Below are 21338 nucleotides of genomic sequence, written 5' to 3'. Positions count from 1 at the left end.
CCTGGTAATTGTTCTTGCCTGTGAGGGGAGGTCAGTTTCCAGATAAAGCATAGGTCTTTGTTAACAAACCAAAAATTGCATTTACACAGTCCAAACAGCTTTGCCAAAACCCGGGATTGAACCTGGGACCTTTAGATCTTCAGTCTAACGCTCTCCCAACTGAGCTATTTCGGCTCACCCCTCATACCTACTATGAAATCAATCTAAATGTCACAAACCACTGTTGCAAGAAACAAACATGCTTGAAGTTCTAAAGACCTATGATAACAAAGAAGCAGGGCCAGCTCCTCGTTAGTATAGTGGTGAGTATCCCCGCCTGTCACGCGGGAGACCGGGGTTCGATTCCCCGACGGGGAGGCGATCGTTTTGTGTTTTTTATTTGCCATTAGAGATTACCTTAATCTCCATTAAAAAAAAAAATCATGTTTTTGAACACAATTAGATTTCTGTTTATGGAACCCAAAGGTTTATGCTTTTTCCAGATAAAACCATTGATACAAGAATGCAGGCCTCTCTTGTCTTGGCACTTCAGGCGTTTTTGTTGGCTTTTTTGAGACCTGGTAATTGTTCTTGCCTGTTTTTATGGAACTAATATATGTAAAATTGTTCCATTGTAACAAAAGAACCCAAATAGACACAAAAAATAAATTATAGAGGGAAACAAAGAGAAAGAATAAGAAACAAACTCCAGTGAGGGAGGCCAGACCTGGTAGAAGTAGAAAAGCTGAATGCAGGAACAATGTGAGAGTAGAACCCCCCGAGCAGTTGAGGGGGAAAGAGGCCTCTGAATGAGTTTGAATCCTTTCTTTTATAATGGACGTTTATCTCACAAAGTGTTGCAACTGATCAATCAGTTTCTCCTTTGAGGTTTATGCTTTTTCCAGATAAAACCCATGATACAAGAATGCAGGCCTCTCTTGTCTTGGCACTTCAGGCCATTTGTTGGCTTTTTGAGACCTGGTAATTGTTCTTGCCTGTGAGGGGGAGGTCAGTTTCCAGATAAAGCATAGGTCTTTGTTAACAAACCAAAAATTGCATTTACACAGTCCAAACAGCTTTGCCGAAACCCGGGATTGAACCAGGGACCTTTAGATCTTCAGTCTAACGCTCTCCCAACTGAGCTATTTCGGCGCGCCCCTCATACCTACTATGAAATCAATCTAAATGTCACAAACCACTGTTGCAAGAAACAAACATGCTTGAAGTTCTAAAGACCTATGATAACAAAGAAGCAGGGCCAGCTCCTCGTTAGTATAGTGGTGAGTATCCCCGCCTGTCACGCGGGAGACCGGGGTTCGATTCCCCGACGGGGAGGCGATGCTTGTGTTTTTATTTGCCATTAGAGATTACCTTGATCTCCATTAAAAAAAAAATCATGTTTTTGAACACAATTAGATTTCTAATTATGGAACCCAAAGGTTTATGCTTTTTCCAGATAAAACCATTGATACAAGAATGCAGGCCTCTCTTGTCTTGGCACTTCAGGCAATTTTTTGGCTTTTTTGAGACCTGGTAATTGTTCTTGCCTGTTTTTATGGAACTAATATATGTAAAATTGTTCCATTGTAACAAAAGAACCCAAAATAGACACAAAAAATAAATTATAGAGGGAAACAAAGAGAAAGAATAAGAAACAAACTCCAGTGAGGGAGGCCAGACCCTGGTAGAAGTAGAAAAGCTGAATGCAGGAACAATGTGAGAGTAGAACCCCCCGAGCAGTTGAGGGGGAAAGAGGCCTCTGTATGAGGTTTGAATCCTTTCTTTTATAATGGACGTTTATCTCACAGAAGTGTTGCAACTGATCAATCAGTTTCTCCTTTGAGGTTTATGCTTTTTCCAGATAAAACCATTGATACAAGAATGCAGGCCGCTCTTGTCTTGGCACTTCAGGCCATTTGTTGGCCTTTTTGAGACCTGGTAATTGTTCTTGCCTGTGAGGGGGAGGTCAGTTTCCAGATAAAGCATAGGTCTTTGTTAACAAACCAAAAATTGCATTTACACAGTCCAAACAGCTTTGCCGAAACCCGGGATTGAACCAGGGACCTTTAGATCTTCAGTCTAACGCTCTCCCAACTGAGCTATTTCGGCTCATACCTCATACCTACTATGAAATCAATCTAAATGTCACAAACCACTGTTGCAAGAAACAAACATGCTTGAAGTTCTAAAGACCTATGATAACAAAGAAGCAGGGCCAGCTCCTCGTTAGTATAGTGGTGAGTATCCCCGCCTGTCACGCGGGAGACCGGGGTTCGATTCCCCGACGGGGAGGCGATGTTTGTGTTTTTTATTTGCCATTAGAGATTACCTTGATCTCCATTAAAAAAAAAAATCATGTTTTTGAACACAATTAGATTTCTGTTTATGGAACCCAAAGGTTTATGCTTTTTCCAGATAAAACCATTGATACAAGAATGCAGGCCTCTCTTGTCTTGGCACTTCAGGCGTTTTTTGGTTTTTTGAGACCTGGTAATTGTTCTTGCCTGTTTTTATGGAACTAATATATGTAAAATTGTTCCATTGTAACAAAAGAACCCAAAATAGACACAAAAAATAAATTATAGAGGGAAACAAAGAGAAAGAATAAGAAACAAACTCCAGTGAGGGAGGCCAGACCCTGGTAGAAGTAGAAAAGCTGAATGCAGGAACAATGTGAGAGTAGAACCCCCCGAGCAGTTGAGGGGGAAAGAGGCCTCTGTATGAGGTTTGAATCCTTTCTTTTATAATGGACGTTTATCTCACAGAAGTGTTGCAACTGATCAATCAGTTTCTCCTTTGAGGTTTATGCTTTTTCCAGATAAAACCATTGATACAAGAATGCAGGCCTCTCTTGTCTTGGCACTTTAGGCCATTTGTTGGCCTTTTTGAGACCTGGTAATTGTTCTTGCCTGTGAGGGGGAGGTCAGTTTCCAGATAAAGCATAGGTCTTTGTTAACAAACCAAAAATTGCATTTACACAGTCCAAACAGCTTTGCCGAAACCCGGGATTGAACCAGGGACCTTTAGATCTTCAGTCTAACGCTCTCCCAACTGAGCTATTTCGGCTCATACCTCATACCTACTATGAAATCAATCTAAATGTCACAAACCACTGTTGCAAGAAACAAACATGCTTGAAGTTCTAAAGACCTATGATAACAAAGAAGCAGGGCCAGCTCCTCGTTAGTATAGTGGTGAGTATCCCCGCCTGTCACGCGGGAGACCGGGGTTCGATTCCCCGACGGGGAGGCGATGCTCTTGTGTTTTTTATTTGCCATTAGAGATTACCTTGATCTCCATTAAAAAAAATCATGTTTTTGAACACAATTAGATTTCTGTTTATGGAACCCAAAGGTTTATGCTTTTTCCAGATAAAACCATTGATACAAGAATGCAGGCCTCTCTTGTCTTGGCACTTCAGGCCATTTTTTGGCTTTTTTGAGACCTGGTAATTGTTCTTGCCTGTTTTTATGGAACTAATATATGTAAAATTGTTCCATTGTAACAAAAGAACCCAAAATAGACACAAAAAATAAATTATAGAGGGAAACAAAGAGAAAGAATAAGAAACAAACTCCAGTGAGGGAGGCCAGACCCTGGTAGAAGTAGAAAAGCTGAATGCAGGAACAATGTGAGAGTAGAACCCCCCGAGCAGTTGAGGGGGAAAGATGCCTCTGTATGAGGTTTGAATCCTTTCTTTTATAATGGACGTTTATCTCACAGAAGTGTTGCAACTGATCAATCAGTTTCTCCTTTGAGGTTTATGCTTTTTCCAGATAAAACCATTGATACAAGAATGCAGGCCTCTCTTGCCTTGGCACTTCAGGCCATTTGTTGGCCTTTTTGAGACCTGGTAATTGTTCTTGCCTGTGAGGGGGAGGTCAGTTTCCAGATAAAGCATAGGTCTTTGTTAACAAACCAAAAAATGCATTTACACAGTCCAAACAGCTTCAGTCTAACGCTCTCCCAACTGAGCTATTTCGGCTCATACCTCATACCTACTATGAAATCAATCTAAATGTCACAAACCACTGTTGCAAGAAACAAACATGCTTGAAGTTCTAAAGACCTATGATAACAAAGAAGCAGGGCCAGCTCCTCGTTAGTATAGTGGTGAGTATCCCCGCCTGTCACGCGGGAGACCGGGGTTCGATTCCCCGACGGGGAGGCGATGCTCTTGTGTTTTTTATTTGCCATTAGAGATTACCTTGATCTCCATTAAAAAAAAAATCATGTTTTTGAACACAATTAGATTTCTGTTTATGGAACCCAAAGGTTTATGCTTTTTCCAGATAAAACCATTGATACAAGAATGCAGGCCTCTCTTGTCTTGGCACTTCAGGCCATTTGTTGGCTTTTTTGAGACCTGGTAATTGTTCTTGCCTGTGAGGAGGAGGTCAATTTCCAGATAAAGCGTAGGTCTTTAACAAACCAAAAATTGCATGTACACAGTCCAAAGAGCTTTGCCGAAACCCGGGATTGAACCAGGGACCTTTAGATCTTCAGTCTAACGCTCTCCCAACTGAGCTATTTCGGCTCATACCTTGTAGCCCTTTCACTTGGCACTAGGTGTTTATTCATGTACAAGGGCCTGCCTTCCACAGTTGGGTTTTTGCTCATGCCTAAACAGAAGATATTATCTGATATTGTGTGCTAAATAAGTGGATTGCTTATTAAATGAGGATTTGGCTTAATAAATTCAGTGAAGAAATATAATTTAGTAAGGCACAATTGACTTTAGTTCACATCTCAATTGACTATGAAATCAATCTAAATGTCACAAACCACTGTTGCAAGAAACAGACATTCTAGAGGGAAACAAAGAGAAACAATAAGAATCAAACTCCAGTGAGGAAGGACAGAGCCTGGAACAATAAGAAAAGACAAATGAATGAACAATGTGAGAGTAGTACCCGGACGGAGCCCTCTGAATGAGGTTTGAACTTGTTTTTTGAACTTATCCGATGTTAGATGGACATTAACAGTCATGGCACAATAGATTTTAAATGATTGAACAGGTTCTAGTTAATAAACACAATAAGAATTCTTTTTATGGAATTGAACCAGGGACCTTTAGATCTTCAGTCTATCGCTCTCCCAACTGAGCTATTTCGGCTCATACCTTGTAGCCCTTTCACTTGGCACTAGGTGTTTATTCATGTACAAGGACCTGCCTTCCACAGTTGGGTTTTTGCTCATGCCTAAACAGAAGATATTATCTGATATTGTGTGCTAAATAAGTGGATTGCTTATTAAATGAGGATTTGGCTTAATAATTCAGTGAAGAAAAATATTTAGTAAGGCACAATTGACTTTAGTTCACATCTCAATTGACTATGAAATCAATCTAAATGTCACAAACCACTGTTGCAAGAAACAGACATTCTAGAGGGAAACAAAGAGAAACAATAAGAATCAAACTCCAGTGAGGAAGGACAGAGCCTGGAACAATAAGAAAAGACAAATGAATGAACAATGTGAGAGTAGTACCCGGACGGAGCCCTCTGAATGAGGTTTGAACTTGTTTTTGAACTTATCTGATGTTAGATGGACATTAACAGTCATGGCACAATAGATTTTAAATGATTGAACAGGTTCTAGTTCATAAACACAATAAGAATTCTTTTTATGGAACTAATATATGTAAAATGGTTCCATTATAACAAAAGAACCCAAAATAGACACAAAAAATAAATTATAGAGGGAAACAAAGAGAAAGAATAAGAAACAAACTCCAGTGAGGGAGGCCAGACCCTGGTAGAAGTAGAAAAGCTGAATGCAGGAACAATGTGAGAGTAGAATTCCCCGAGCAGTTGAGGGGGAAAGAGGCCTCTGAATGAGGTTTAAATCCTTTCTTTTATAATGGACGTTTATCTCACAGAAGTGTTGCAAACTGATCAATCAGTTTCTCCTTGAGGTTTATGCTTTTTCCAGATAAAACCCATGATACAAGAATGCAGGCCTCTCTTGTCTTGGCACTTCAGGCCATTTGTTGGCTTTTTGAGACCTGGTAATTGTTCTTGCCTGTGAGGGGGAGGTCGTTTTCCAGATAAAGCATAGGTCTTTGTTAACAAACCAAAAATTGCATTTACACAGTCCAAACAGCTTTGCCGAAACCCTGGATTTAACCAGTGACCTTAGATCTTCAGTCTAACGCTCTCCAACTGAGCTATTTCGGCTCATACCTCATACCTACTATGAAATCAATCTAAATGTCACAAACCACTGTTGCAAGAAACAAACATGCTTGAAGTTCTAAAGACCTATGATACAAAGAAGCAGGGCCAGCTCCTCGTTAGTATAGTGGTGAGTATCCCGCCTGTCACGCGGGAGACCGGGGTTCGATTTCCCCGACGGGGAGGCGATGCTCTTGTGTTTTTTATTTGCCATTAGAGATACCTTGATCTCCATTAAAAAAAATCATGTTTTTGAACACAATTAGATTTCTGTTTATGGAACCCAAAGGTTTATGCTTTTTCCAGATAAAACCATTGATACAAGAATGCAGGGCCTCTCTTGTCTTGGCACTTCAGGCCATTTGTTGGCTTTTTTGAGACCTGGTAATTGTTCTTGCCTGTGAGGAGGAGGTCAATTTCCATATAAAGCGTAGGTCTTTAACAAACCAAAAATTGCATGTACACAGTCCAAAGAGCTTTGCCGAAACCCGGGATGAACCAGGGACCTTAGATTCTTCAGTCTAACGCTCTCCCAACTGAGCTATTTCGGCTCATACCTTGTAGCCCTTTCACTTGGCACTAGGTGTTTATTCATGTACAAGGGCCTGCCTTCCACAGTTGGGTTTTTGCTCATGCCTAAACAGAAGATATTATCTGATATTGTGTGCTAAATAAGTGTATTGCTTATTAAATGAGGATTTGGCTTAATAAATTCAGTGAAGAAATATAATTTAGTAAGGCACAATTGACTTTAGTTCACATCTCAATTGACTATGAAATCAATCTAAATGTCACAAACCACTGTTGCAAGAAACAGACATTCTAGAGGGAAACAAAGAGAAACAATAAGAATCAAACTCCAGTGAGGAAGGACAGAGCCTGGAACAATAAGAAAAGACAAATGAATGAACAATGTGAGAGTAGTACCCGGACGGAGCCCTCTGAATGAGGTTTGAACTTGTTTTTTGAACTTATCCGATGTTAGATGGACATTAACAGTCATGGCACAATAGATTTTAAATGATTGAACAGGTTCTAGTTCATAAACACAATAAGAATTCTTTTTATGGAACTAATATATGTAAAATTGTTCCATTGTAACAAAAGAACCCAAAATAGACACAAAAAATAAATTATAGAGGGAAACAAAGAGAAAGAATAAGAAACAAACTCCAGTGAGGGAGGCCAGACCCTGGTAGAAGTAGAAAAGCTGAATGCAGGAACAATGTGAGAGTAGAACCCCCCGAGCAGTTGAAGGGGAAAGAGGCCTCTGTATGAGGTTTGAATCCTTTCTTTTATAATGGACGTTTATCTCACAGAAGTGTTGCAACTGATCAATCAGTTTCTCCTTTGAGGTTTATGCTTTTTCCAGATAAAACCATTGATACAAGAATGCAGGCCGCTCTTGTCTTGGCACTTCAGGCCATTTGTTGGCCTTTTTGAGACCTGGTAATTGTTCTTGCCTGTGAGGGGGAGGTCAGTTTCCAGATAAAGCATAGGTCTTTGTTAACAAACCAAAAATTGCATTTACACAGTCCAAACAGCTTTGCCGAAACCCGGGATTGAACCAGGGACCTTTAGATCTTCAGTCTAACGCTCTCCCAACTGAGCTATTTCGGCTCATACCTCATACCTACTATGAAATCAATCTAAATGTCACAAACCACTGTTGCAAGAAACAAACATGCTTGAAGTTCTAAAGACCTATGATAACAAAGAAGCAGGGCCAGCTCCTCGTTAGTATAGTGGTGAGTATCCCCGCCTGTCACGCCGGAGACCGGGGTTCGATTCCCCGACGGGGAGGCGATGCTTTTGTGTTTTTTATTTGCCATTAGAGATTACCTTGATCTCCATTAAAAAAAAAAATCATGTTTTTGAACACAATTAGATTTATGTTTATGGAACCCAAAGGTTTATGCTTTTTCCAGATAAAACCATTGATACAAAAATGCAGGTCTCTCTTGTCTTGGCACTTCAGGCGTTTTTGTTGGCTTTTTTGAGACCTGGTAATTGTTCTTGCCTGTTTTTATGGAACTAATATATGTAAAATTGTTCCATTGTAACAAAAGAACCCAAAATAGACACAAAAAATAAATTATAGAGGGAAACAAAGAGAAAGAATAAGAAACAAACTCCAGTGAGGGAGGCCAGACCCTGGTAGAAGTAGAAAAGCTGAATGCAGGAACAATGTGAGAGTAGAACCCCCCGAGCAGTTGAGGGGGAAAGAGGCCTCTGAATGAGGTTTGAATCCTTTCTTTTATAATGGACGTTTATCTCACAGAAGTGTTGCAACTGATCAATCAGTTTCTCCTTTGAGGTTTATGCTTTTTCCAGATAAAACCAATGATACAAGAATGCAGGCCTCTCTTGTCTTGGCACTTCAGGCCATTTGTTGGCTTTTTTGAGACCTGGTAATTGTTCTTGCCTGTGAGGGGGAGGTCAGTTTCCAGATAAAGCATAGGTCTTTGTTAACAAACCAAAAATTGCATTTACAGAGTCCAAACAGCTTTGCCGAAACCCGGGATCGAACCAGGGACCTTTAGATCTTCAGTCTAACGCTCTCCCAACTGAGCTATTTCGGCTCATACCTCATACCTACTATGAAATCAATCTAAATGTCACAAACCACTGTTGCAAGAAACAAACATGCTTGAAGTTCTAAAGACCTATGATAACAAAGAAGCAGGGCCAGCTCCTCGTTAGTATAGTGGTGAGTATCCCCGCCTGTCACGCGGGAGACCGGGGTTCGATTCCCCGACGGGGAGGCAATGCTTTGTGTTTTTTATTTGCCATTAGAGATTACCTTGATCTCCGTTAAAAAAAAAAATCATGTTTTTGAACACAATTAGATTTCTGTTTATGGAACCCAAAGGTTTATGCTTTTTCCAGATAAAACCATTGATACAAGAATGCAGGCCTCTCTTGTCTTGGCACTTCAGGCGTTTTTGTTGGCTTTTTTGAGACCTGGTAATTGTTCTTGCCTGTTTTTATGGAACTAATATATGTAAAATTGTTCCATTGTAACAAAAGAACCCAAAATAGACACAAAAAATAAATTATAGAGGGAAACAAAGAGAAAGAATAAGAAACAAACTCCAGTGAGGGAGGCCAGACCCTGGTAGAAGTAAAAAAGCTGAATGCAGGAACAATGTGAGAGTAGAACCCCCCGAGCAGTTGAGGGGGGAAAGAGGCCTCTGTATGAGGTTTGAATCCTTTCTTTTATAATGGACGTTTATCTCACAGAAGTGTTGCAACTGATCAATCAGTTTTTCCTTTGAGGTTTATGCTTTTTCCAGATAAAACCATTGATACAAGAATGCAGGCCTCTCTTGTCTTGGCACTTCAGGCCATTTGTTGGCCTTTTTGAGACCTGGTAATTGTTCTTGCCTGTGAGGGGGAGGTCAGTTTCCAGATAAAGCATAGGTCTTTGTTAACAAACCAAAAATTGCATTTACACAGTCCAAACAGCTTTGCCGAAACCCTGGATTGAACCAGGGACCTTTAGATCTTCAGTCTAACGCTCTCCCAACTGAGCTATTTCGGCTCATACCTCATACCTACTATGAAATCAATCTAAATGTCACAAACCACTGTTGCAAGAAACAAACATGCTTGAAGTTCTAAAGACCTATGATAACAAAGAAGCAGTGCCAGCTCCTCGTTAGTATAGTGGTGAGTATCCCCGCCTGTCACGCGGGAGACCGGGGTTCGATTCCCCGACGGGGAGGCGATGCTCTTGTGTTTTTTATTTGCCATTAGAGATTACCTTGATCTCCATTAAAAAAAAAATCATGTTTTTGAACACAATTAGATTTCTGTTTATGGAACCCAAAGGTTTATGCTTTTTCCAGATAAAACCATTGATACAAGAATGCAGGCCTCTCTTGTCTTGGCACTTCAGGCCATTTTTTGGCTTTTTTGAGACCTGGTAATTGTTCTTGCCTGTTTTTATGGAACTAATATATGTAAAATTTTCCATTGTAACAAAAGAACCCAAAATAGACACAAAAAATAAATTATAGAGGGAAACAAAGAGAAAGAATAAGAAACAAACTCCAGTGAGGGAGGCCAGACCCTGGTAGAAGTAGAAAAGCTGAATGCAGGAACAATGTGAGAGTAGAACCCCCGAGCAGTTGAGGGGGAAAGAGGCCTCTGTATGAGGTTTGAATCCTTTCTTTTTATAATGGACGTTTATCTCACAGAAGTGTTGCAACTGATCAATCAGTTTCTCCTTTGAGGTTTATGCTTTTTCCAGATAAAACCATTGATACAAGAATGCAGGCCGCTCTTGTCTTGGCACTTCAGGCCATTTGTTGGCCTTTTGAGACCTGGTAATTGTTCTTGCCTGTGAGGGGGAGGTCAGTTTCCAGATAAAGCATAGGTCTTTGTTAACAAACCAAAAAATGCATTTACACAGTCGAAACAGCTTCAGTCTAACGCTCTCCCAACTGAGCTATTTCGGCTCATACCTCATACCTACTATGAAATCAATCTAAATGTCACAAACCACTGTTGCAAGAAACAAACATGCTTGAAGTTCTAAAGACCTATGATAACAAAGAAGCAGGGCTAGCTCCTCGTTAGTATAGTGGTGAGTATCCCCGCCTGTCACGCGGGAGACCGGGGTTCGATTCCCCGACGGGGAGGCGATGCTCTTGTGTTTTTTATTTGCCATTAGAGATTACCTTGATCTCCATTAAAAAAAAAAATCATGTTTTGAACACAATTAGATTTCTGTTTATGGAACCCAAAGGTTTATGCTTTTTCCAGATAAAACCATTGATACAAGAATGCAGGCCTCTCTTGTCTTGGCACTTCAGGCCATTTTTTGGCTTTTTTGAGACCTGGTAATTGTTCTTGCCTGTTTTTATTGAACTAATATATGTAAAATTGTTCCATTGTAACAAAAGAACCCAAAATAGACACAAAAAATAAATTATAGAGGGAAACAAAGAGAAAGAATAAGAAACAAACTCCAGTGAGGGAGGCCAGACCCTGGTAGAAGTAGAAAAGCTAAATGCAGGAACAATGTGAGAGTAGAACCCCCCGAGCAGTTGAGGGGGAAAGATGCCTCTGTATGAGGTTTGAATCCTTTCTTTATAATGGACGTTTATCTCACAGAAGTGTTGCAACTGATCAATCAGTTTCTCCTTTGAGGTTTATGCTTTTTCCAGATAAAACCATTGATACAAGAATGCAGGCCTCTCTTGCCTTGGCACTTCAGGCCATTTGTTGGCCTTTTTGAGACCTGGTAATTTTTCTTGCCTGTGAGGGGGAGGTCAGTTTCCAGAAAAAGCATAGGTCTTTGTTAACAAACCAAAAAATGCATTTACACAGTCCAAACAGCTTCAGTCTAATGCTCTCCCAACTGAGCTATTTCGGCTCATACCTCATACCTACTATGAAATCAATCTAAATGTCACAAACCACTGTTGCAAGAAACAAACATGCTTGAAGTTCTAAAGACCTATGATAACAAAGAAGCAGGGCCAGCTCCTCGTTAGTATAGTGGTGAGTATCCCCGCCTGTCACGCGGGAGACCGGGGTTCGATTCCCCGACGGGGAGGCGATGGTCTTGTGTTTTTTGATTGCCATTAGAGATTACCTTGATCTCCATAAAAAAAAAAAATCATGTTTTGAACACAATTAGATTTCTGTTTATGGAACCCAAAGGTTTATGCTTTTTCCAGATAAAACCATTGATACAAGAATGCAGGCCTCTCTTGTCTTGGCACTTCAGGCCATTTGTTGGCTTTTTTGAGACCTGGTAATTGTTCTTGCCTGTGAGGAGGAGGTCAATTTCCAGATAAAGCATAGGTCTTTAACAAACCAAAAATTGCATGTACACAGTCCAAAGAGCTTTGCCGAAACCCGGGATTGAACCAGGGACCTTTAGATCTTCAGTCTAACGCTCTCCCAACTGAGCTATTTCGGCTCATACCTCATACCTACTATGAAATCAATCTAAATGTCACAAACCACTGTTGCAAGAAACAAACATGCTTGAAGTTCTAAAGACCTATGATAACAAAGAAGCAGGGCCAGCTCCTCGTTAGTATAGTGGTGAGTATCCCCGCCTGTCACGCGGGAGACCGGGGTTCGATTCCCCGACGGGGAGGCGATGCTCTTGTGTTTTTTTATTTGCCATTAGAGATTACCTTGATCTCCATTAAAAAAAAAATCATGTTTTTGAACACAATTAGATTTCTGTTTATGGAACCCAAAGGTTTATGCTTTTTCCAGATAAAACCATTGATACAAGAATGCAGGCCTCTCTTGTCTTGGCACTTCAGGCCATTTTTTGGCTTTTTTGAGACCTGGTAATTGTTCTTGCCTGTTTTTATGGAACTAATATATGTAAAATTGTTCCATTGTAACAAAAGAACCCAAAATAGACACAAAAAATAAATTATAGAGGGAAACAAAGAGAAAGAATAAGAAACAAACTCCAGTGAGGGAGGCCAGACCCTGGTAGAAGTAGAAAAGCTGAATGCAGGAACAATGTGAGAGTAGAACCCCCCGAGCAGTTGAGGGGGAAAGATGCCTCTGTATGAGGTTTGAATCCTTTCTTTTATAATGGACGTTTATCTCACAGAAGTGTTGCAACTGATCAATCAGTTTCTCCTTTGAGGTTTATGCTTTTTCCAGATAAAACCATTGATACAAGAATGCAGGCCTCTCTTGCCTTGGCACTTCAGGCCATTTGTTGGCCTTTTTGAGACCTGGTAATTGTTCTTGCCTGTGAGGGGGAGGTCAGTTTCCAGATAAAGCATAGGTCTTTGTTAACAAACCAAAAAATGCATTTACACAGTCCAAACAGCTTTGCCGAAACCCTGGATTTCACCAGGGACCTTTGGATCTTCAGTCTAACGCTCTCCCAACTGAGCTATTTCGGCTCATACCTCATACCTACTATGAAATCAATCTAAATGTCACAAACCACTGTTGCAAGAAACAAACATGCTTGAAGTTCTAAAGACCTATGATAACAAAGAAGCAGGGCCAGCTCCTCGTTAGTATAGTGGTGAGTATCCCTGCCTGTCACGCGGGAGACCGGGGTTCGATTCCCCGACAGGGAGGCGATGCTTTTGTGTTTTTTATTTGCCATTAGAGATTACCTTGATCTCCATTAAAAAAAAAATCATGTTTTTGAACACAATTAGATTTCTGTTTATGGAACCCAAAGGTTTATGCTTTTTCCAGATAAAACCATTGATACAAGAATGCAGGCCTCTCTTGTCTTGGCACTTCAGGCGTTTTGTTGGCTTTTTTGAGACCTGGTAATTGTTCTTGCCTGTTTTTATGGAACTAATATATGTAAAATTGTTCCATTGTAACAAAAGAACCCAAAATAGACACAAAAAATAAATTATAGAGGGAAACAAAGAGAAAGAATAAGAAACAAACTCCAGTGAGGGAGGCCAGACCCTGGTAGAAGTAGAAAAGCTGAATGCAGGAACAATGTGAGAGTAGAACCCCCCGAGCAGTTGAGGGGGAAAGAGGCCTCTGTATGAGGTTTGAATCCTTTCTTTTATAATGGACGTTTATCTCACAGAAGTGTTGCAACTGATCAATCAGTTTCTCCTTTGAGGTTTATGCTTTTTCCAGATAAAACCATTGATACAAGAATGCAGGCCTCTCTTGTCTTGGCACTTCAGGCCATTTGTTGGCCTTTTTGAGACCTGGTAATTGTTCTTGCCTGTGAGGGGGAGGTCAGTTTCCAGATAAAGCATAGGTCTTTGTTAACAAACCAAAAATTGCATTTACACAGTCCAAACAGCTTTGCCGAAACCCGGGATTGAACCAGGGACCTTTAGATCTTCAGTCTAACGCTCTCCCGACTGAGCTATTTCGGCTCATACCTCATACCTACTATGAAATCAATCTAAATGTCACAAACCACTGTTGCAAGAAACAAACATGCTTGAAGTTCTAAAGACCTATGATAACAAAGAAGCAGGGCCAGCTCCTCGTTAGTATAGTGGTGAGTATCCCCGCCTGTCACGCGGGAGACCGGGGTTCGATTTCCCGACGGGGAGGCGATGCTCTTGTGTTTTTTATTTGCCATTAGAGATTACCTTGATCTCCATTAAAAAAAAAAATCATGTTTTTGAACACAATTAGATTTCTGTTTATGGAACCCAAAGGTTTATGCTTTTTCCAGATAAAACCATTGATACAAGAATGCAGGCCTCTCTTGTCTTGGCACTTCAGGCCATTTGTTGGCTTTTTTGAGACCTGGTAATTGTTCTTGCCTGTGAGGAGGAGGTCAATTTCCAGATAAAGCATAGGTCTTTAACAAACCAAAAATTGCATGTACACAGTCCAAAGAGCTTTGCCAAAACCCAGGATTGAACCAGTGACCTTTAGATCTTCAGTCTAACGCTCTCCCAACTGAGCTATTTCGGCTCATACCTTGTTGCCCTTTCACTTGGCACTAGGTGTTTATTCATGTACAAGGGCCTGCCTTCCACAGTTGGGTTTTTGCTCATGCCTAAACAGAAGATATTATCTGATATTGTGTGCTAAATAAGTGGATTGCTTATTAAATGAGGATTTGGCTTAATAAATTCAGTGAAGAAATATAATTTAGTAAGGCACAATTGACTTTAGTTCACATCTCAATTGACTATGAAATCAATCTAAATGTCACAAACCACTGTTGCAAGAAACAGACATTCTAGAGGGAAACAAAGAGAAACAATAAGAATCAAACTCCAGTGAGGAAGGACAGAGCCTGGAACAATAAGAAAAGACAAATGAATGAACAATGTGAGAGTAGTACCCGGACGGAGCCCTCTGAATGAGGTTTGAACTTTTTTTTTGAACTTATCTGATGTTAGATGGACATTAACAGTCATGGCACAATAGATTTTAAATGATTGAACAGGTTCTAGTTCATAAACACAATAAGAATTCTTTTTATGGAACTAATATATGTAAAATGGTTCCATTATAACAAAAGAACCCAAAATAGACACAAAAAATAAATTATAGAGGGAAACAAAGAGAAAGAATAAGAAACAAACTCCAGTGAGGGAGGCCAGACCCTGGTAGAAGTAGAAAAAGCTGAATGCAGGAACAATGTGAGAGTAGAACCCCCCGAGCAGTTGAGGGGGAAAGAGGCCTCTGAATGAGGTTTGAATCCTTTCTTTTATAATGGACGTTTATCTCACAGAAGTGTTGCAACTGATCAATCAGTTTCTCCTTTGAGGTTTATGCTTTTTCCAGATAAAACCAATGATACAAGAATGCAGGCCTCTCTTGTCTTGGCACTTCAGGCCATTTGTTGGCTTTTTTGAGACCTGGTAATTGTTCTTGCCTGTGAGGGGGAGGTCAGTTTCCAGATAAAGCATAGGTCTTTGTTAACAAACCAAAAATTGCATTTACAGAGTCCAAACAGCTTTGCCGAAACCCGGGATTCGAACCAGGGACCTTTAGATCTTCAGTCTAACGCTCTCCCAACTGAGCTATTTCGGCTCATACCTCATACCTACTATGAAATCAATCTAAATGTCACAAACCACTGTTGCAAGAAACAAACATGCTTGAAGTTCTAAAGACCTATGATAACAAAGAAGCAGGGCCAGCTCCTCGTTAGTATAGTGGTGAGTATCCCCGCCTGTCACGCGGGAGACCGGGGTTCGATTCCCCGACGGGGAGGCAATGCTTTTGTGTTTTTTATTTGCCATTAGAGATTACCTTGATCTCCGTTAAAAAAAAAAATCATGTTTTTGAACACAATTAGATTTCTGTTTATGGAACCCAAAGGTTTATGCTTTTTCCAGATAAAACCATTGATACAAGAATGCAGGCCTCTCTTGTCTTGGCACTTCAGGCGTTTTTGTTGGCTTTTTTGAGACCTGGTAATTGTTCTTGCCTGTTTTTATGGAACTAATATATGTAAAATTGTTCCATTGTAACAAAAGAACCCAAAATAGACACAAAAAAATAAATTATAGAGGGAAACAAAGAGAAAGAATAAGAAACAAACTCCAGTGAGGGAGGCCAGACCCTGGTAGAAGTAGAAAAGCTGAATGCAGGAACAATGTGAGAGTAGAACCCCCCGAGCAGTTGAGGGGGAAAGAGGCCTCTGTATGAGGTTTGAATCCTTTCTTTTATAATGGACGTTTATCTCACAGAAGTGTTGCAACTGATCAATCAGTTTCTCCTTTGAGGTTTATGCTTTTTCCAGATAAAACCATTGATACAAGAATGCAGGCCTCTCTTGTCTTGGCACTTCAGGCCATTTGTTGGCCTTTTTGAGACCTGGTAATTGTTCTTGCCTGTGAGGGGGAGGTCAGTTTCCAGATAAAGCATAGGTCTTTGTTAACAAACCAAAAATTGCATTTACACAGTCCAAACAGCTTTGCCGAAACCCTGGATTGAACCAGGGACCTTTAGATCTTCAGTCTAACGCTCTCCCAACTGAGCTATTTCGGCTCATACCTCATACCTACTATGAAATCAATCTAAATGTCACAAACCACTGTTGCAAGAAACAAACATGCTTGAAGTTTCTAAAGACCTATGATAACAAAGAAGCAGTGCCAGCTCCTCGTTAGTATAGTGGTGAGTATCCCCGCCTGTCACGCGGGAGACCGGGGTTCGATTCCCCGACGGGGGAGGCGATGCTCTTGTGTTTTTTATTTGCCATTAGAGATTACCTTGATCTCCATTAAAAAAAAAAATCATGTTTTTGAACACAATTAGATTTCTGTTTATGGAACCCAAAGGTTTATGCTTTTTCCAGATAAACCATTGATACAAGAATGCAGGCCTCTCTTGTCTTGGCACTTCAGGCCATTTTTGGCTTTTTTGAGACCTGGTAATTGTTCTTGCCTGTTTTATGGAACTAATATATGTAAAATTTTCCATTGTAACAAAAGAACCCAAAATAGACACAAAAAATAAATTATAGAGGGAAACAAAGAGAAAGAATAAGAAAAAAACTCCAGTGAGGGAGGCCAGACCCTGGTAGAAGTAGAAAAAGCTGAATGCAGGAACAATGTGAGAGTAGAACCCCCCGAGCAGTTGAGGGGGAAAGATGCCTCTGTATGAGGTTTGAATCCTTTCTTTTATAATGGACGTTTATCTCACAGAAGTGTTGCAACTGATCAATCAGTTTCTCCTTTGAGGTTTATGCTTTTTCCAGATAAAACCATTGATACAAGAATGCAGGCCGCTCTTGTCTTGGCACTTCAGGCCATTTGTTGGCCTTTTTGAGACCTGGTAATTGTTCTTGCCTGTGAGGGGGAGGTCAGTTTCCAGATAAAGCATAGGTCTTTGTTAACAAACCAAAAAATGCATTTACACAGTCCAAACAGCTTCAGTCTAACGCTCTCCCAACTGAGCTATTTCGGCTCATACCTCATACCTACTATGAAATCAATCTAAATGTCACAAACCACTGTTGCAAGAAACAAACATGCTTGAAGTTCTAAAGACCTATGATAACAAAGAAGCAGGGCCAGCTCCTTGTTAGTATAGTGGTGAGTATCCCCGCCTGTCACGCGGGAGACCGGGGTTCGATTCCCCGATGGGGAGGCGATGCTCTTGTGTTTTTTATTTGCCATTAGAGATTACCTTGATCTCCATTAAAAAAAAAAATCATGTTTTTGAACACAATTAGATTTCTGTTTATGGAACCCAAAGGTTTATGCTTTTTCCAGATAAAACCATTGATACAAGAATGCAGGCCTCTCTTGTCTTGGCACTTCAGGCCATTTGTTGGCTTTTTGAGACCTGGTAATTGTTCTTGCCTGTGAGGAGGAGGTCAATTTCCAGATAAAGCGTAGGTCTTTAACAAACCAAAAATTGCACGTACACAGTCCAAAGAGCTTTGCCGAAACCCGGGATTGAACCAGGGACCTTTAGATCTTCAGTCTAACGCTCTCCCAACTGAGCTATTTCGGCTCATACCTTCTAGCCCTTTCACTTGGCACTAGGTGTTTATTCATGTACAAGGGCCTGCCTTCCACAGTTGGGTTTTTGCTCATGCCTAAACAGAAGATATTATCTGATATTGTGTGCTAAATAAGTGGATTGCTTATTAAATGAGGATTTGGCTTAATAAATTCAGTGAAGAAATATAATTTAGTAAGGCACAATTGACTTTAGTTCACATCTTAATTGACTATGAAATCAATCTAAATGTCACAAACCACTGTTGCAAGAAACAGACATTCTAGAGGGAAACAAAGAGAAACAATAAGAATCAAACTCCAGTGAGGAAGGACAGAGCCTGGAACAATAAGAAAAGACAAATGAATGAACAATGTGAGAGTAGTACCCGGACGGAGCCATCTGAATGAGGTTTGAACTTGTTTTTTGAACTTATCTGATGTTAGATGGACATTAACAGTCATGGCACAATAGATTTTAAATGATTGAACAGGTTCTAGTTCATAAACACAATAAGAATTCTTTTTATGGAACTAATATATGTAAAATGGTTCCATTGTAACAAAAGAACCCAAAATAGACACAAAAAATAAATTATAGAGGGAAACAAAGAGAAAGAATAAGAAACAAACTCCAGTGAGGGAGGCCAGACACTGGTAGAAGTAGAAAAGCTGAATGCAGGAACAATGTGAGAGTAGAACCCCCCGAGCAGTTGAGGGGGAAAGAGGCCTCTGAATGAGGTTTGAATCCTTTCTTTTATAATGGACGTTTATCTCACAGAAGTGTTGCAACAGATCAATCAGTTTCTCCTTTGAGGTTTATGCTTTTTCCAGATAAAACCATTGATACAAGAATGCAGGCCTCTCTTGTCTTGGCACTTCAGGCCATTTGTTGGCTTTTTTGAGACCTGGTAATTGTTCTTGCCTGTGAGGGGGAGGTCAGTTTCCAGATAAAGCATAGGTCTTTGTTAACAAACCAAAAATTGCATTTACACAGTCCAAACAGCTTTGCCAAAACCCTGGATTTAACCAGGGACCTTTAGATCTTCAGTCTAACGCCCTCCCAACTGAGCTATTTCGGCTCATACCTCAGACCTACTATGAAATCAATCTAAACGTCACAAACCACTGTTGCAAGAAACAAACATGCTTGAAGTTCTAAAGACCTATGATAACAAAGAAGCAGGGCCAGCTCCTCGTTAGTATAGTGGTGAGTATCCCCGCCTGTCACGCGGGAGACCGGGGTTCGATTCCCCGATGGGGAGGCGATGATTTGTGTTTTTTATTTGCCATTAGAGATTACCTTGATCTCCATTAAAAAAAAAAATCATGTTTTTGAACACAATTAGATTTCTGTTTATGGAACCCAAAGGTTTATGCTTTTTCCAGATAAAACCATTGATACAAGAATGCAGGCCTCTCTTGTCTTGGCACTTCAGGCCATTTGTTGGCTTTTTTGAGACCTGGTAATTGTTCTTGCCTGTGAGGAGGAGGTCAATTTCCAGATAAAGCGTAGGTCTTTAACAAATCAAAAATTGCATGTACACAGTCCAAAGAGCTTTGCCGATACCCGGGATTGAACCAGGGACCTTTAGATCTTCAGTCTATCGCTCTCCCAACTGAGCTATTTCGGCTCATACCTTGTAGCCCTTTCACTTGGCACTAGGTGTTTATTCATGTACAAGGGCCTGCCTTCCACAGTTGGGTTTTTGCTCATGCCTAAACAGAAGATATTATCTGATATTGTGTGCTAAATAAGTGGATTGCGTATTAAATGAGGATTTGGCTTAATAAATTCAGTGAAGAAATATAATTTAGTAAGGCACAATTGACTTTAGTTCACATCTCAATTGACTATGAAATCAATCTAAATGTCACAAACCACTGTTGCAAGAAACAGACATTCTAGAGGGAAACAAAGAGAAACAATAAGAATCAAACTCCAGTGAGGAAGGACAGAGCCTGGAACAATAAGAAAAGACAAATGAATGAACAATGTGAGAGTAGTACCCGGACGGAGCCCTCTGAATGAGGTTTGAACTTGTTTTTTGAACTTATCTGATGTTAGATGGACATTAACAGTCATGGCACAATAGATTTTAAATGATTGAACAGGTTCTAGTTCATAAACACAATAAGAATTCTTTTTATGGAACTAATATATGTAAAATGGTTCCATTATAACAAAAGAACCCAAAATAGAAACAAAAACTAAATTATAGAGGGAAACAAAGAGAAAGAATAAGAAACAAACTCCAGTGAGGGAGGCCAGACCCTGGTAGAAGTAGAAAAGCTGAATGCAGGAACAATGTGAGAGTAGAACCCCCCGAGCAGTTGAGGGGGAAAGAGGCCTCTGAATGAGGTTTGAATCCTTTCTTTTATAATGGACGTTTATCTCACAGAAGTGTTGCAACTGATCAATCAGTTTCTCCTTTGAGGTTTATGCTTTTTCCAGATAAAACCAATGATACAAGAATGCAGGCCTCTCTTGTCTTGGCACTTCAGGCCATTTGTTGGCTTTTTTGAGACCTGGTAATTGTTCTTGCCTGTGAGGGGGAGGTCAGTTTCCAGATAAAGCATAGGTCTTTGTTAACAAACCAAAAATTGCATTTACACAGTCCAAACAGCTTTGCCAAAATCCTGGATTTAACCAGGGACCTTTAGATCTTCAGTCTAACGCTCTCCCAACTGAGCTATTTCGGCTCATACCTCAGACCTACTATGAAATCAATCTAAATGTCACAAACCACTGTTGCAAGAAACAAACATGCTTAAAGTTCTAAAGACCTATGATAACAAAGAAGCAGGGCCAGCTCCTCGTTAGTATAGTGGTGAGTATCCTCGCCTGTCACGCGGGAGACTGGGGTTCGATTCCCCGACGGGGAGGCGATGCTTTTGTGTTTTTTATTTGCCATTAGAGATTACCTTGATCTCCATTAAAAAAAAAATCATGTTTTTGAACACAATTAGATTTCTGTTTATGGAACCCAAAGGTTTATGCTTTTTCCAGATAAAACCATTGATACAAGAATGCAGGCCTCTCTTGTCTTGGCACTTCAGGCCAATTGTTGGCTTTTTTGAGACCTGGTAATTGTTCTTGCCTGTGAGGAGGAGGTCAATTTCCAGATAAAGTGTAGGTCTTTAACAAACCAAAAATTACATGTACACAGTCCAAAGAGCTTTGCCGAAACCCGGGACCTTTAGATCTTCAGTCTAACGCTCTCCCAACTGAGCTATTTCGGCTCATACCTTGTAGCCCTTTCACTTGGCACTAGGTGTT

At 40.3% G+C, this 21338-nt stretch overlaps 8 non-coding genes across 8 annotated transcripts; all 8 read right to left on the bottom strand.

Annotated features, from left to right (window-relative positions):
• Positions 1-1058: 1058 nt before the first annotated feature.
• trnaf-gaa (transfer RNA phenylalanine (anticodon GAA)) lies at positions 1059-1131 on the bottom strand. The gene has a single exon. It is a non-coding gene; the product is annotated as a tRNA-Phe (tRNA).
• An 884-nt stretch (positions 1132-2015) lies between these two features.
• Positions 2016-2088, bottom strand: trnaf-gaa (transfer RNA phenylalanine (anticodon GAA)). The gene has a single exon. It is a non-coding gene; the product is annotated as a tRNA-Phe (tRNA).
• Positions 2089-2972: 884 nt separating this feature from the next.
• trnaf-gaa (transfer RNA phenylalanine (anticodon GAA)) lies at positions 2973-3045 on the bottom strand. The gene has a single exon. It is a non-coding gene; the product is annotated as a tRNA-Phe (tRNA).
• Positions 3046-4443: 1398 nt separating this feature from the next.
• On the bottom strand, positions 4444-4516 carry trnaf-gaa (transfer RNA phenylalanine (anticodon GAA)). The gene has a single exon. It is a non-coding gene; the product is annotated as a tRNA-Phe (tRNA).
• Positions 4517-7702: 3186 nt separating this feature from the next.
• trnaf-gaa (transfer RNA phenylalanine (anticodon GAA)) lies at positions 7703-7775 on the bottom strand. Its single transcript has one exon. It is a non-coding gene; the product is annotated as a tRNA-Phe (tRNA).
• An 889-nt stretch (positions 7776-8664) lies between these two features.
• trnaf-gaa (transfer RNA phenylalanine (anticodon GAA)) lies at positions 8665-8737 on the bottom strand. The gene has a single exon. It is a non-coding gene; the product is annotated as a tRNA-Phe (tRNA).
• Positions 8738-12017: 3280 nt separating this feature from the next.
• trnaf-gaa (transfer RNA phenylalanine (anticodon GAA)) lies at positions 12018-12090 on the bottom strand. The gene has a single exon. It is a non-coding gene; the product is annotated as a tRNA-Phe (tRNA).
• A 5908-nt stretch (positions 12091-17998) lies between these two features.
• On the bottom strand, positions 17999-18071 carry trnaf-gaa (transfer RNA phenylalanine (anticodon GAA)). Its single transcript has one exon. It is a non-coding gene; the product is annotated as a tRNA-Phe (tRNA).
• Between the last annotated feature and the right edge of the window lie 3267 nt (positions 18072-21338).

Source organism: Denticeps clupeoides, unplaced genomic scaffold, assembly GCF_900700375.1.
Source record: "Denticeps clupeoides unplaced genomic scaffold, fDenClu1.1, whole genome shotgun sequence".
Classification (NCBI taxonomy): Eukaryota; Metazoa; Chordata; class Actinopteri; order Clupeiformes; family Denticipitidae; genus Denticeps; species Denticeps clupeoides.
Note: the sequence above shows the minus strand (reverse complement) of the source record. Positions and strands in the feature narration are given on the sequence as shown.